This window comes from Myotis yumanensis, unplaced genomic scaffold (genome assembly GCF_028538775.1).
Source record: "Myotis yumanensis isolate MYYU_CA2020_CCGP unplaced genomic scaffold, mMyoYum1.0.hap1 SCAF_1, whole genome shotgun sequence".
Classification (NCBI taxonomy): domain Eukaryota; kingdom Metazoa; phylum Chordata; class Mammalia; order Chiroptera; family Vespertilionidae; genus Myotis; species Myotis yumanensis.
In genome coordinates this window covers 100,588,542-100,605,625 of record NW_027223752.1, presented here as the reverse complement: position 1 = coordinate 100,605,625, position 17,084 = coordinate 100,588,542, and positions in this window count along the sequence as shown.

The window sequence follows — 17,084 nt, the reverse complement described above, 5'->3', positions numbered from 1 at the left end:
CTGTGGGAGTGCACTGACCACCAGGGGCAGCTCCTGCATTGAGCGTCTGCCCCCTGGTGGTCAGTGTGTGTCATAGTGACCGGTTGTTCCACTGCTTGGTCAATTTGCATATTAGCCTTTTATTATATAGGATTGCATATTACTTTAATGTCTCATTTCCCAATATATTTTTATTATGACAGTCACTTTTTAAAGTATGGTGTGAAAGCTCTTACTATGGTGGTTTTTTTTTTTTAAATCTATTGTATGGTGTAAATCTACAATTGTTCATTTATTTATGTCATTACTTGGTAATGCTTATTTATTTCACAATAAATTTCCTTGGAAGCAACGAGCTCAAATGAATGGAAATGCATATTTAATTTAAAAAATTAAGTACTGTTTCAGCTTCTCAAGGAAGGTGATGATAAATGTATTATTTTCACAAAATATTTGTTGACATCAACAACCCATCACAGGGTGATATCACTCATCACAGACACAAATGGACTGAAGAAATGTCTGCATACATATTAAAGTGGTAGGTATTTCAGGAGGGCTGTAAGCAGCCACAAAAGGTTTACATTTTACTCCACGAAGCATGACTTTATATTAATATCAAATGACCATTGCAAATTAATTTTGTTAATTTTAAAATTTTGAATTTAAAAATAAACAAAATGTGAAATGATAGCTGTCAGTGTGCTCGCTCCATTAGCAGAAAAAAAACTTTTTGAATAGTGAAATGATAATAGCATTATGGCGGTGCCATTGATGCCTCAAATAGAAAATCACTTCAATAATAGTTAAATTTTTATCTCTAATTCATGGAGTCAAAGTAAAGCCTTTAAAATTCATTCTATCAAAGGGAAAATGTATGGCATGGTATAAAATGCTCCTATAGATTTTTTTTCAAGCATTCAACACTGAATATTTTTGTGGTAATAATACAAATAAAATTTTGATACAGCATTGCATTGAGGTTAAAACAATATTCTCTCCTTTTCTTTTCTTTTCTTTTCTTTTCTTTTCTTTTCTTTTCTTTTCCTTTCTTTTCTTTTCTATTCTTTTCTTTTCTTTATTGTTGAAAGTATTACAGAGGTCCAGCTGAGGAGAATACTTATATCAAAAAGCACAGAAAACATGTGGAGACCAATAGGAAGAGGAGGTCCCAAGAGGAGCTGACTTGGCTCCCAGGGGTGGGAGGGAGGAGGGAACTCCTGGCTACAGGAGAGTTTGTTCCCTCAGAAGATAAAGTCCTTGAACCCAGGCTGGAGTACCAGACATGGGACCTGCAGTCCCTAGTAACACCCAGCCTTGAAAGGCGGCCGGGCTGCTGTCTGCAAATACTTTCCCGGTCAATCCAAGCTGTTGCAAATGGCAAGAGTTCTTTCTTTTCCTTTTTTTTTTTTTTTTTAACAGCTGTGTAGTATTCCATTGTGTAGATGTACCACAGTTTTTCTATCCATTCAGCTGCTGATGGGCACATGGGCTGTTTCCAAATCTTAGCTATTGTAAATTGTGCTGCTATGAACATAAGGATGCATATATTCTTTCAGATTTGTATTTCTGGTTTCTCAGGATATAGTCCTAGAATTGGGATCACTGGGTCAAATGGGAGTTCCATTTTTAGTTTTTTGAGGGAACTCCATACTGTTTTCCATAGTGGCCGCACCAGTCTGCATTCCCACCAGCAGTGTACTAGGGTTCCCTTTTCTCCACATCCTCTCCAGCACTTGTCATTTGTTGATTTGTTGGTGGTAGCCATTCTGACAGGTATGAGATGATACCTCATTGTCATTTTGATTTGCATCTCTAAAATGATCAGTGACTTTGAGCATTTTTTCATATGTCTCTTGGCCATCTGTATGTCCACTTCAGAGAAATGTCTATTTAACTGGATTGTTTTTCTTCTTCTGGTTAAGTTGTATGCGTTCCATATATATATGATATTAATATTTTATTGGATGTATCATTGGCAAATATGTTCTCTCATGCAGTGAGTTCTCTTATTAATTTTGATGATGGTTTCTTTTGCTGTGCAGAAGCTTTTTATTTTGATGTAGTCCATTTGTTTATTTTCTCCTTAGTTTTCTTTGCTTTAGTAGCTGTTATCAGTAAATATATTGCTGAGAGATGTCTGAGATTTTGCTGCCTATAGTTTCTTCTAAGATTTTTATTGTTTCATGACCTACATTTAAGTCTTTTATCCATTTTGATTTATTCTTGTGTATGGTATAAGTTGATGGTCTAGTTTCACTTTTTTGCATGTACCTGTCCAATTTTCCCAACACCATATATTGAAGAGACTGGCTTGACTCCATTGTATGCTCTTGCCTCCTTTGTCAGATATTAATTGAGCATAATGATTTAAGTCAATTTCTGAGTTCTGTATTCTGTTCCATTGATGTATATGTCTGTTCTTGTGCCAGTATCAGGCTGTTTCGAGTACAGTGATATTGTAGTATAACTTGATATCAGGCATTGTGATTTCTCTAATTTTGTTCTTCTTTCTCAAGATTGCTAAGGTTATTTGGAATCTTTTTTTGGTTCCATACAAATTTTTGGAGAGTTTGTTCTAGGTCTGTAAAATGTGCTGTTGGTATTTTAATAGGGATTGGATTTAATCTATAGATTGGTTTGTGTAGTATGGACATTTTGATGTTAATTCTACCCAATTAATAAACACAGTATATTCTTCCACTTGTGTTTATCATCCTCTATCTCTTTTTCAACATCCTGTAGTTTTCCTAGTACAGGTCTTTTACTTCCTTGGTTAAGTTTATTCCTAAGTATCTTAATTTTTTTGTTGCAATGATAATTGGGATTATATTTTAGTTGCTCTTTCTGAGAGTTCATTATAGGTGTTAAAAATGCCATAGATTTCTAGGTGTTAATTTTTTATCCTGCTACATTGCCAAATTCATTTATTAAATCTAGAAGTATTTGGTGGAGTCTGTAGGGTTTTCTATGTGTAATATCATGTCATCTGTGAATAATGACAGTTTTACTCTCTCCTTTCCAATTTATATATATGCCTTTTATTTTTTTTCTCCTTGTCTCATCTCTATGGCTAGGACTTCCAGTACTATGTTGAACAAGAGTGGTGAAAGTGGGGCATCCCTGTCTTGTTCCTGTTCTTAGGGGAAATTATTTTAGTTTTTGTCCATTGAGAATGATGTTGGGTTTTATTATGTTGAGGTATGATCCCTCTATTCTCACTTTGCTAAGAGTTTTTAATCAAAAAGGGTTATGGATTTTGTCAAATGCTTTTTCTGCATCAATTGATATAATCATGTGATTTTTGTCTGCAATCTGTTTATGTGATGTATCACATTTCTTTTTTTATGAATATTGCACCAGCCTTGCATGCCTAGAATAAATCCCACTTGGTCAAGGTGTAAGATCTTTTTAATGTATTGCTGAATTCGATTTGCTAATATTTTGTTGAGGACTTTAGCATCTATTTTCATCAGGGATATCCTATATAATAAAAGCCTACGTGGTATTATGCAACGTCCTCCCATGACATCTTCACAAGATGGCCACTGCAATGTTGTCACAAGATGGTCACCACAAGATGGCCGGCAGGGGAATGCAATTGTGGGTGATCAGGCCAGCAGGGGAGGGCACTTGGGGGTGACCAGGCTGGCAGGGGAGCAGTTAGGGAGCAATCAGGCTGGCAGGCAGAAGCGGTTAGGGGAAATCATGCAGGCAGTCAGGTGAGTGGTTAGGAGCCAGCAGTCCCGGATTGTGAGTAGGACATCCTCCAAGGGGTCCCAGATTAGAGAGGGTGCAGGCCAGGCTGAGGGACACCCCTCCCCCCCTGCATGAATTTGATGGACCTGGCCTCTAGTCGGCCCATAATTCTCTTTCTTTGTAGTGTCTTTATCTAGTTTTGGAATCAAGGTAATGCTGGCTTCATAGAAGGAGTTAGAAAGTGTTTCTTTCTCTTGAATATTTTGAAATAGTTTGAGGAGGTTAGGTCTTAATTCTTCTTTGAGTATTTGGTAAAACTCCCCTGTGAGGCCGTCCAGACCAGGGCTTTTGTTTCTGGGAGTTTTTGAATACTGCTTCAGTTTCATCAGTAGTTATTGGCCTATTCAGGTTTTCTGATTCTTCCTGTAATGCAGCGGTTCTCAACATGTGGGTCGTGACCCCTGAAAATACATCCTGCATATCAGAAATTTACATTATGATTCATAACAGTAGCAAAATTACAGTTATGAAGTAGCAACAAAAATAATTTTATGGTTGGGTGTCACCACAACATGAGGAACTGTATTAAAGGGTCAAGACATTAGGAAGGTTGAGAACCACTGCTTCAGTTTTGAAAGATTGCATATTTTAGGAATATATCCATTTTGTCCAGGTTGTCCAGTTTGTTGGAACATAATTATTCATAGTATTTTTTTTATGATCCTTTGTATTTCTGTGGGGCCAATGTTACTTCACCTCTGTTATTCCTAATTTTATTTGGGTCCTCTCTCTTTGTTTGGTGATGAGCCATCAAACTTGTTTATCTTTTCTTTTTTTTTTTTTTTTTTTTTTTTTTTTACAGTTCTTGTGAGTTTCACCTATTTTGATCATGTTTTTTTTTTATTTTTTATTTTTTTTTTATTTTTTATTTTTCGCTTAAAGTATTACAAAGGGTATTACATAAGTGTCCTTTTTTCCCCCCCGCCCTTGACAAACCCCTACCCTCCCTTACCCCCCAGTGTCTTATGTCCATTAGTTATGCTTATATGCATGCATACAAGACCTTCGGTTGATCTCTTACTCCCCTCCCTCCTGTCCCCCAACTCTCTCTGGCCTTCCCACTGCAGTTTGACAATCAGTTTGAGGCAGCTCTGCCTCTGTATCTATTATTGTTCAAAAGTTTGTAATGGTCTTTATTATCCATGAATGAGTGAGATCATGTGGTATTTTTCCTTCATTGACTGGCTTGTTTCACTTAGCATAATGCTCTCCAGTTCCATCCATGATGTTGCAAATGGTAGGAGTTCCTTCTTTTTAACAGCAGCATAGTATTCCATCGTGTAGATGTACCACAGTTTTCCAATCCATTCATCTACTGATGGGCACTTAGGCTGTTTCCAGATCTTAGCTATGGTGAATTGTGCTGCTATGAACATCTGGGTGCATATATCCTTTCTGATTGGTGTTTCTGGTTTCTTGGGATATATTCCTAGAAGTGGGATCACTGGGTCAAATGGGAGTTCCATTTCCAATTTTTTGAGGAACCTCCATACTGCCTTCCATAGTGGCTGCACCAGTCTGCATTCCCACCAGCAGTGCACAAGTGTTCCTTTTTCTCCACATCCTCTCCAGCACTTGTCGTTTGTTGATTTGTTGATGATGGCCATTCTGACAGGTGTGAGATGGTACCTCATTGTTGTTTTGATTTGCATCTCTCGGATGATTAGTGACTTTGAGCATGTTTTCATATGTCTCTTGGCTTTCTGAATGTCCTCTTTTGAAAGGTGTCTATTTAGATCCTTTGCCCATTTTTTGATTGGATTGTTTATCTTCTTTTTGTTAAGTTGTATGAGTTCCCTATAAATTTTGGAGATTAAGCCCTTATCAGATATGACGTTGGCAAATATGTTTTCCCAGGAGGTGGGTTTTCTTGTTGTTTTGTTGATGGTTTCTTTTGCTGTGCAGAAGCTTTTTATTTTGATGTAGTCCCATTTGTTCATTTTCTCTTTAGTTTCAACTGCCCTAGGAGCTGTATCAGTGAAGAAATTGTTTTGGCATATGTCTGAGATTTTGTTGCCTTTGTATTCTTCTAGAATTTTTATGGTTTCCTGTCGTACATTTAAGTCCTTTATCCATTTTGAGTTTATTCTTGTGTATGGTGTAAGTTGGTGCTCTAGTTTCATTTTCTTGCATATGTCTGTCCAATTTTCCCAACACCATTTATTGAAGAGACTATCTTGGCTCCATTGTATGTTCATGCCTCCTTTGTCAAAAATTAATTGAGCATATTGGTTCGGGCTAATTTCTGGACTCTCTATTCTATTCCACTGATCTATATGTCTGTTCTTGTGCCAGTACCATGCAGTTTTGAGAACAGTGGCTTTGTAATACAGCTTGATATCTGGCATTGAGATCCCACCTATTTTGTTCTTTCTCAGGATCGTTGCAGCTATTCGGGGTCTTTTTTTATTCCAGATGAATTTTTGGAGAGTTCGTTCTAGATCTTTGAAGAAGGCCATTGGTATTTTAATGGGAAGTGCGTTGAATGTATAGATTGCTTTGGGTAGTATGGACATTTTAATGATGTTGATTCTACCAATCCAAGAACATGGTATGTTCTTCCATCTGTTTATGTCTTCCTCTATCTCTTTTTTCAACATCCTGTAGTTTTCTGAGTAGAGGTCTTTAACCTCTTTAGTTAAGTTTATTCCTAGGTATCTTAATTTTTTTGGTGCGATGGTAAATGGGATTGTTTTTCTAATCTCTCTTTCTGAAAGTTCACTATTGGTGTATAGAAATGCCTCAGATTTCTTGGGGTTAATTTTGTATCCTGCTACATTGCCAAATTCATGTATTAAGTCTAGTAGCTTTTTGATGGAGTCTCTAGGGTTTTGTATGTATAATATCATGTCATCTGCAAATAAGGACAGTTTTACTTCCTCTTTTCCAATTTGGATGCCTTTTATTTCTTCTTCTTGCCTAATTGCAATGGCTAATACTTCCAGTACTATGTTGAACAGGAGTGGTGAGAGTGGGCATCCCTGTCTTGTTCCTGTTCTTAGGGGAAATGGTGTTAGTTTTTGTCCATTGAGTATGATGTTGGCTGAGGGCCTGTCATATATGGCTTTTATTATGTTGAGGTATGATCCTTCTATTCCCACCTTTCTGAGAGTTTTTATCAAAAATGGGTGTTGGATTTTGTCGAATGCTTTTTCTGCATCAATTGATATGACCATGTGGTTTTTTTCTTTCAATTTGTTTATGTGATGTATCACATTTATTGATTTACGGATGTTGTACCATCCTTGCATCACTGGGATAAATCCTACTTGGTCATGGTGTATGATCCTTCTGATGTACTGCTGGATCCGATTTGCTAAGATTTTGTTGAGGATTTTGGCATCTATGTTCATGAGGGATATTGGCCTGTAATTCTCTTTCATTGTGATGTCTTTACCTGGTTTTGGTATTAGGGTGATGCTGGCTTCATAGAATGAGCTTGGAAGCGTTCCTTCCTCTTGAATTTTTTGTAGTAGTCTGAGGAGGGTAGGTTTTAGTTCTTCCTTGAATGTTTGGTAGAACTCCCCTGTGAAGCCATCTGGCCCTGGGCTTTTGTTTGCTGGAAGCTTTCTGATGACTGCTTCAATTTCTTCCATAGTTATTGGCCTATTGAGGTTTTTAGATTCTTCCTGATTGAGTTTTGGAATGTTGTATTTTTCTAGGAATTTGTCCATTTCCTCCAGGTTGTCTAGTTTGTTGGAGTAGAGTTGCCCGTAGTATTGTTTAACAATCATTTGTATTTCTGTGGGGTCTGTTGTTATTTTGCCTCTATCATTTCTGATTTGGTTTATTTGGGACCTCTCTCTTTGCTTCTTGGTGAGCCTGGCTAGGGGTTTGTCAATCTTGTTTATCCTTTCAAGGAACCAGCTCTTGGTTTCATTGATTTTCTGTATTGTTTTTTTGGTCTCTATTTCATTGATTTCTGCTCTAATCTTTATTATCTCCTTCCTTCTGCTCACTCTGGGGTTTTCTTGTTGCTCTCTTTCTAATTCTTTGAGTTGTAGAGTTAGATGATTGACTACCATTTTTTCTTGTTTTTTGAGATAGGCCTGTAGAGCTATAAACTTTCCTCTCAGGACTGCTTTCATTGTGTCCCAGAGGTTTTGGATTGTTGTGTTTTCATTGTCATTAGTGTCCAGGATGTTTTTAATTTCTTCTTTGGTGTCATCGGTAACCCAATCAATATTTAATAACATGCTATTCAGCTTCCAAGTGTTTGAGTATTTTGGGTTGTTTTTATTGTAGTTTATTTCTAACATTATACCATCGTGGTCTGCGAAGAAGCTTTTTATGATTTCAATCTTCTTGAATTTGTGGAGACTTTGCTTGTGACCCAATATGTGGTCTATTTTTGAATATGTCCCATGAGCACCTGAGAGGAATGTATATTCCGCAGCTGTGGGGTGAAGTGTTCTGAAGATGTCAATTAAGTCCATCTGATCTAGTGAGTCATTTAGGATTGCTGTTTCTTTGCTGAGTTTTTGTCTAGCGGATTTATCCAGTGATGTCAGTGGTGTATTAAAGTCCCCTACTATGATTGTATTGTTGTCGATCTCTCCCCTGATATCTTCCAGAAGTTTTCTTATGTATGTGGGTGCTCCTGCATTGGGTGCATATATGTTTACCAGGGTTATATCCTCTTGTTGTATTGATCCCTTTAGTATTATGAAGTGGCCTTCCTTATCTCTGGTTATGGCCTTCACTTTGAGATGTATTTTGTCAGATATAAGTATTGCTACCCCAGCTTTCTTTTCCTTTCCATTTGCGTGAAAGATATTTTTCCATCCCTTCACTTTCAGTCTGTGTGAGTCCCTTCTAATGAGGTGGGTCTCTTGTAGACAGCAGATGTATGGGTCATGTTTTTTTATCCATTCAGCCACTCGATGTCTTTTGATTGGAGCATTTAGTCCATTTACATTTAAAGTTATTATTGAAAGGTATTTGTTTGTAGCCATTTCTTTTTTTGTGTGTGTGTGTGGCTGTTTTCTTTCTGAGCTTGATATTTCTTCTTTTTACACCAGTCCCTTTAGCATTTTTTGCATGGCTGGCTTGGTGGTGATAAACTCCCTTAGCCCTTTTTTGTCTGTGAAGCTTCTTATTTCCCCTTCAATTTTGAATGATAGCCTTGCTGGATAGAGTATTCTTGGATTCAGTCCTTTGCTTTGCATCACTTTGTAGATTTCCGTCCATTCTTTTCTGGCCTGATGTGTTTCTGTTGAGAAATCATTTGATAATCTAATGGGAGATCCCTTGTATGTTACTTTCCGTCTCTCTCTTGCAGCCTGTAAGATTCTCTCTTTATCCTGAACATTTGCCATGGTAATTATGATGTGTCTTGGTGTGGGTCTTTTCGGGTTCACCTTGTTTGGGACTCTCTGGGCTTGTGTGACTTTTTTCTTCCCCACCTCAGGGAAGTTTTCTGATATTATTTCTTCGAATAGGTTTTCTAATCCATGTTCATCTTTCTGTTGTTCTGGCACCCCTATTATTCGTATGTTGTTTCGTTTCATGTTGTCCCAAAGCTCCCTTAGGCTCTCCTCCTGTCTTTTAATTTTTTTCTCCATTTGCCGTACAGTTTGAGTGTGTTTTGCTTCCTTGTCTTCTAATTCACTAATTCGGTCCTCCGCTTCTCCCAGTCTACTGTTGATACTTTCAATGGAGTTTTTTATTGAAGCTATGTCACTCTTCATTTCTTCTTGGGACTTACTTAAGTTGTTGATTTTTTCATCTGTTTCTTCTAGCTTCTTGCATAAGTAGTTGAGTTTTTCATCTGTTTCTTCTTGCTTCTTGAACATCTGGTGCATGTACTCTAGGAACCTTATTCGGAATTCTTTTTCCGTCATGTTGCATATCTCTGTCTCACTTAGCTGCTTTTCTGGCGAGTCCTCCTTTTCTTTCCTTTGGGGGTTTCTTTGCCTACCCATGTTTGATCTCGCTGACATATGTAGATGTTGAGATGTTCAGTGGCTGCTCCCTGGGTGGCAGGGGCTCCTTGGGTTGTGGTTGCTGCTCAGACAGTTGCGGTAGCAGCTGCTTTCCAGTTGGCAGCAGCTCCTCTGGTGGGTGTTGTTCACAGCTGTGTTGGCTCTTCTGGCTGGTGGGGGGAGGCTTCACGTGCAGCTGCTGTTCCACAGACAGAGGGTTTGGTGATCAGGAGGCTGTGGTGATCAGGAGGCTGCGGTGATCAGGGGGCTGCTGTTGCTTGGATCTGCTGCGTTGATTTAAAGGCACAAAATACAACAGAGCAAGGCACAACGTACCAGGCACTGAACACAAGTATATTCACAATATTAATAACCCCAAATAAAGGTGACCACCCGAATTAAGAGAATTAGGGGATAAGGGAGAAAGAAGAGAAGAAGATAAAAGAGAGAACAGAAAAGAAAAATAAGAAAAAAAACAAACAAAAAAGGAGTGCAAAAATAGAATTGGGAAAAAAGAGGGGGGAAAAAAAGAGAGCGAAAAAAGAGAATGAAGTAGAAGTGGGGAAGAGACTATTGGTATGAGGAGCAAACTCCAATAGAACTGCCACTAGTCTCAACAAATTCCAGCAACAGATCCCTGGAGATGAATGCAAACTACAAACCACCAATAATATCCAGAGGGGTAAGGGAAAACAGAAGCACAAAAATAACCGGGGTGGGGTGGGGGAGGGAAGGGAAAAACCAGCAGAAAAGAAAAAAAAAAAAAAAAAAAAAAGAAAAAGAAAAAGAAAAACAACCTCACAACCAGTCCTAAAAAAGAAGAAAAAACACAAAACAAAACAAACAAACAAATAAATAAATAAATAAATAAATAAATAAAAAAAAGCCCAATATATTCAACAATCAAGAAAACAATAGAAAGATAAGAGAGAAAAAAATGTTTGGAAAGTGAAGAAGGATAAAGAATAGGTGTATAAGGATTTAGAGCAGTAGATTGGAAATAGGATATATAAGTAGGGTGGAATTAGACAGGGGGTAAAAAGAGGGAATTGGGAAAGTCTGGAGCAGGAATAGGGTAAGAGAAACAGGACACCAAAAGGGGAAAAGTAAGGAAGAGGGTTTTAGCAAAGAGGTGGAATTGAGATAGGGAAAATTAATGCTAAAGGAACGATGAAAATAGAATGGAGAACACTAATCCCAAAAGAAAATAAAGAGAAAATAAAATGGCACTTTAAAAAATGGTAAAATGGTAGCAGTAATAATACTGGTTAAAAATAAAAATGTGGTAATTGAAAGGGTAAAATCAGGTGATGGAAAAAGAAGAAAAAGAGAAAAAAAAATTGGTTTCTTAGTAAAAAGGTGAAAAAATTAAAAAGAAAAAGAAAAAGAAAAAATTTGCAGTAGTGATGGTCTTTCGGTTCTTCTACTCTTCAGCCTGGTTCGCCTTAGTCCTGCCAGGTATTTAGGAGAGTGTTGAATTTGCCTGCATTACACTGTTCCTCCGTGTTGTAAATCACAGTCCTGATTTTAAAGCAGGCCGTATTTGTGATCCAGTCTGCCTTAATTTGTATTCCCCTAAGAGTCAGTTTGTGGCTCAGCCTCTGGGTGGCAGTGTTTTTGGGTTGGCCTCTGAGGCTATACAGCTTCTCTATCCTTTTTTAATCCTTACCCTGCTCTCTGTTGTTGGTGGGACTGAAAATCCCTCTATAGGCCAGACCCTGGTAACTCCCAGGGACTAATCAGCTTGTTTTAATCCTTTATCTCATACAGGGTGGAATCTGGGTGTGGCTGTGCTCCTTGCCTGGGGGGCTGGGGAGAGGAATTCCACCCTCTGGAGGAATGGCTGCCCCAGTCCTGGGCCCAGGGGGGTCTCAGCACTCAATTCGCTGCCACCTCCTCCGGCTCCCCCTCTTTCCTCAGCCTCTCCCCAGATTCCCCTCGTCTGCACCTTCACCCTCTCTTCAGCACAGGTGAGTGTCTGTATCTGAACTGTCCTATGAGCAGGGTTCAGTGAAAACAAAGAAACAGACAAACGCCAGCCGGCCGCGGAAACGCTCCTCTCTTACCGGTCTGGGAAACGCTCCTCTCTTACCAGCACTGCATGGTCTGGGAAACGCTCCTCTCTTATGGGCACTGCATGGTCTGATCAGTTCCTCAGGATGTCCCCTTTAGTCTCAGTTCTCCGCAATCACAAAATCCAAATCTCAAATCTCCTGGCGCCAGCAAACCCGCGGAACTCCTTACCCTGGTCAGGGTCTGTGTCTGTCCCAAGAGACTCGGCTGTCTGCCATGCGGTCTCCCTCCGACCCTCTGGGCTCAGGTCTGGCAAACTTTCCTGCCCAGATCCCTGGTTTTTAACCTTTCCAGGGGAGGTCTGCCCTTCCCGGCTGCAAACCGTCTCACCAGCTGAGTAAATTTGCCAATTCGGGGTGGGTGTTATTAGTTTCAGCTGCTTACTCCGTTTGCTCCGGGACAAGACCTGGGACGCGTCTGCCTATATCGCCGCCATCTTGCTTCTCCCAAACTTGTTTATCTTTTCAAGGAACCAGCTCTTGGCTCTTGGTTTCAGTGATCTTTTTAATTTTTTTTAATTTTTATTTTTTTTAGTTTCTATGTCATTTATTTCTGCTCTGATCTTTATTATCTCCTTTTTTTCTATTTGCTCTCAGCCTTTCTTGTTATATTTCTAATTCTCTAAGTTATTAGATAGCTTATTACAAGTTTTTCTTTTATTTTTTTGAGGTAGGCCTGTAATGCTATTAACTTCCCTTTCAGGACTGCTTTTACTGTGTCCCATAGACGTTGGGTTGTTGTGTGTTCATTTTCATTTGTTTCTAGGATTATTTTATTTCTTTTTTTTTATATCTTTGGTAACCCATTCATTGTCTAATAACATGCTATTTATCCTCCATGTGTTTGAATGCTTTTGAGTGTTTTTATTGTAGTTGATTTCTAATTCCATGCCATTGTGATCTGAGAAGATGCTTGATATGATTTCAATCTTCTGGAAATTGTAGAGACTTAGTTTGTGTCCTAAAATGTGGTATATTTTTGAAAATGTTCCATGTGTATTTGAGAAGAATGTATATTCTGTACTTTTGTGGTGAAATGTTCAGAAAATGTTACTTAATTCCATCTGATATACTGGGTTGTTTATTTTTTTTCTATTTTTAAAAATAAATCTTTATTGTTCAGATTATTACAGTTTTTTCTCTTTTTCCCCCCATACTCTCCTCCACCTGGTTCCCACCCCACCCCATGCCCTTACCGCCACCCTCCCGCCACTGTCCTCATCCATAGGTGTAAGATTTTTGTCCAATCTCTTCCTGCACCTCCCCTAATCCCCTGAGAATTGTCAGTCCACACCCTTTCTATGCCCCTGATTCTATTATATTCACCAGTTTATTCTGTTCATCAGATTTTTTATTCACTTAATTTTTAGATTTACTTGTTGATAGATATGTATTTGTTGTCACTTTGTTGTTCATAATTTTTATATTTACCTTTTTCCTCTCCTTCCTCTTCTTAAAGAATACCTTTCAGCATTTCATATAATACTGGTTTGGTGGTGATGAACTCCTTTAGCTTTTTCTTATCTGTGAAGCTCTTTATCTGACCTTCAATTCTAAATGATAGCTTTGCTGGGTAGAGTAATCTTGGTTGTAGGTTCTTGCTATTCATCACTTTGAATATTTCTTGCCACTCCCTTCTGGCCTGCATAGTTTCTGTTGAGAAATCAGCTGACAGTCATATGGGTACTCCCTTGTAGGTAACTAACTGTTTTTCTCTTGCTGCTTTTAATATTCTTTTTGTCTTTGCCCTTGGAATTTTAATTATGATGTGTATTGGTGTGGTCCTTTTTGGATTCCTCTTGTTTGGGGTTCTCTGCGCTTCCTAGACATGTAAGTCTATTTCTTTCACCAGGTAGGGGAAGTTTTCTGTCATTATTTCTTCTAATAGGTTTTCAATATCTTCCTCTCTCTCTTCTTCTGGCACCTCCATAATTCTGATGTTGGTACGCTTGAAGTTGTCCCAGAGGCTCCTTACACTATCTTCATATTTTGGATTCTTTTTGCTTTTCTGGTTGGGTGTTTTTTGCTTTTTTGTATTTCAAATCTTTGACTTGATTCTTGGGATCCTCTAGTCTGCTGTTGGGAGTCTGTATAATATTCTTTATTTCAGTCAGTATATGCTTAATTTCTGATGGATCCTTTTTATATCCTTAAGAGTCTCACTAAATTTCTCTGAGGTTTCTAGAAGATTCTTGAGTAGTCTTATAACTGTGGTTTTGAACTCTATATCCAGTATTTTGCTTTTCTCCATTTCTTTCATTTGTGACATGTTTCTTTGTCTCCACATTTTGGCTGCTTCCCTGTGCTGATAGAGTGGTTTTCTGTGCTAGGTGTCCTATAGGGCCCAGTGGCTCAGCCTCCCCAATTACCTGAGGTGGACACTCTTGGTGCATCCCTTTGAGGGCTGTGTGCACAGTCTTGTTGTAGTTAAGCCTTGATTGCTGTTGGTATCACTGGGAGGAATTGACCTCCAGGCCAATTGGCTGTGAGGACTAGCTGTGTCTACAATGGGAGAATTGCTATGCTGGAGACACCTTTATTGGGCAGGACTTGCTTCAGTGGGGCTTTGGTGCTCACTGAGTCTGCCCCCTGACTGTGTCTCTTAGGGATGTGAAGAGTTGTAATCTGGTATGGTCTCACACTAACCACTGGGTACACTGGCTCTTGGATCTCCAAGGAGGTGCAAAGTCAGCCACTTCCTGAAGCCACCCAGCAGGAGCTACAGAGAGATCTGCAGATTCCTCCTCTTTGTTTAGAGTTTGGAAATGCCCAGATGAGGCCCAGCTGTGAAGCAATGCAGAATGCTCCTGCCAGGCCTTAGGCCAGTGATGGCAAACCTATGACACGCGTGTCAGAAGTGACACGCAAACTAATTTTTTTGGTTGATTTTTCTTTGTTAAATGGCATTTAAATATATAAAATAAATATCAAAAATATAAATCTTTGTTTTACTATGGTTGCAAATATCAAAAAATTTCTATATGTGACACGGCACCAGAGTTAAGTTAGGGTTTTTCAAAATGCTGACACGCCGAGCTCAAAAGGTTCGCCATCACTGTCTTAGGCCTTCTTTTGGAAGCTTTGGAGCTCTATGACCCAGCTGCAGTTTGTCAGGTTTTAGGTTGCAAAAGGACAGGCCATTCATATGCAAAGCTGCTGCACACAACTTGGATGGGGGTGTAAATTGGGTGGGGCAGGGTCTCAGGGAATCACCAGGGCAGAGCAAACAGCAATGGCTGCCAGTCAGCCCTGCCCTGGAGAGGTCCCCAGGTCTCTGTGTCCTGCAGCCCCATGCAGAAACAATGATCGCTGCGAGCACCTCTGAGAGTAAGCTGCCCTTGTGTTCCAGCCCGATGCCAGACAGTCCAGATTCTCCCCGTATGAGTCTGGGTCCCCAGAGTCTCGCCTGGAACTGGAGTTCAGAGCAATTGGGAGCTTGTATCTCCCTCCCGATTGAAAAAGACAACAGCGCACCCAGTTGCCAGCCCTTTTCACGCATGCTCCACACCTTCGCACCTCTGCACCTCCTACCAGTCTCAATGCACTTTTTTCTTTCCTTCTAGTTGTAGAACTTGCACTCAGCCAGCTTTCCCGTGCTTCTGGATGATATTTTTTTGTCTTTTAGTTGTAGTTTTGATGTGGTTGTGAGAGGCAGCAAGTACAAGTGTTTACCTATGTGGCGATCTTGGTTTTTCCCCTAGTGCAGTGGTTCCCAAACTTATTTGGCCTACCGCCCCCTTTCCAGAAAAAATATTACTCAGCGCCCCCTGGAAATTAATTTTTTTTTAAATTTTAATACCAATTAAACAGAAAGATATATGTATTAATGTTTCTACCTTTTTCATAAAATATAGTAAAGAAAGGTGTAAATTAGAAACATTGAAGTTTGAAATTATGAAACTATTTATTGAACTCAGAATAGAAAGGTAATACAAAAAAAGTTAAAACAAATGCACCTGTGGCCATCACAGGTAGCGCCCACTTTGGGAATCACTGCCCTAGTGTGTTTTTTAGGATGTTATTTTCTTGTTGATTTTTTTTATCTAGAAGATCTATCCAGTGATGTCAGTGGGGTGTTAAAGTCCCCAACCATGATTGTATTGCTGTTGATCTCTCCCTTAAAATTCTCCAGAATTTAAAAAATATATTTGGATGTTTCTGTATTGGGTGCATATGTTTACCAGAATTATATCCTCTTATTGTATCAATCCCTTTAGTATTATGAAGTGGCCTTCATTATTTCTTGTTATAGTGTTCTCTTTGAAGTATATTTTGTCAGATATTAGTATTGCTATCTCAACTTTTTTTTTTTTCATTTCCATTTGCCTGGAAAATTTTTTTTCCATTCCTTCACTTTCATTCTGTGTGTCTTTTGTTCTGAGGTGGGTCTTTTTTACACAGCATATATATGGGTTATATTTTCTTATCCATTCAGTTACCCTAAGTCTTTTGATTGGAGCATTGAAGCCATTTACATGTAAGGCTATTATTGATAGTTACTTGTTTGTTGCCATTTTTATTCTTTATGCCTGTGTTCCTCCATATCTTTTTATTTCTCCTTCTACAACAGTCCCTCTGTCTATGACGCTCTGATTTCACCTTCAATTTTGAATGATAGCCTTGCTGGATAGAGTATTCTTGAATTCAGTTCCTTGGTTTTCATTACTTCATGCCACTCCCTCTGGCCTGTTGAGTTTCTGTTGAGAAAACAGCTGATAGTCTAATGAGAGATCCTTGTAGGTAACTTTCTATCTCTCTCTTGCAGCCTTTAAGATTCTTTCTTTGTTTTTAATGTTTGCCATTTTAATTATTATTTGCCTATGTGTGGGTCTTTTGTGGTTCATCTTTATTGTGACTCTTTCCTGAACTTGAGTGACTTTTTCTTCACCAGGTGAGATAAATTTTCTGCCATTATTTCTTCAAACGGGTTCTTTGTTCCTTTTTTTCAGAAATCTGCTCCTCCTAATTACATTTTATATTACCCAAAAGGTGCCTTAGTCTCTGCTCCTGCTTTTTAATTTTTTTCCATTTCCTGCTCTGAATGGGTGTTTTTTTCTACCTTGTTTTCTAATTCACTGATTAAGTCCTCAGCTTCTTCTAGTCTATTATTGAATCCTTCCAGGGTGTTCTTTATTTCAGCTATTCCATTCCCCATTTCCAATTGATCCTTATTTAATGTTTAAGCCTCTCTTTTCAAGTTGTTGTAGGTCTCATTAAGTCCCTTATAATTCTCATTAAGTTGCTTGTAGTTCTCACTGAATTGTTTGAGCACCCTTATACCATTATTCTGATTTCTTTATCTGACAAATTGCTTGCCTTCATTACATTCAGTTCATTTTCTGGTGATTCC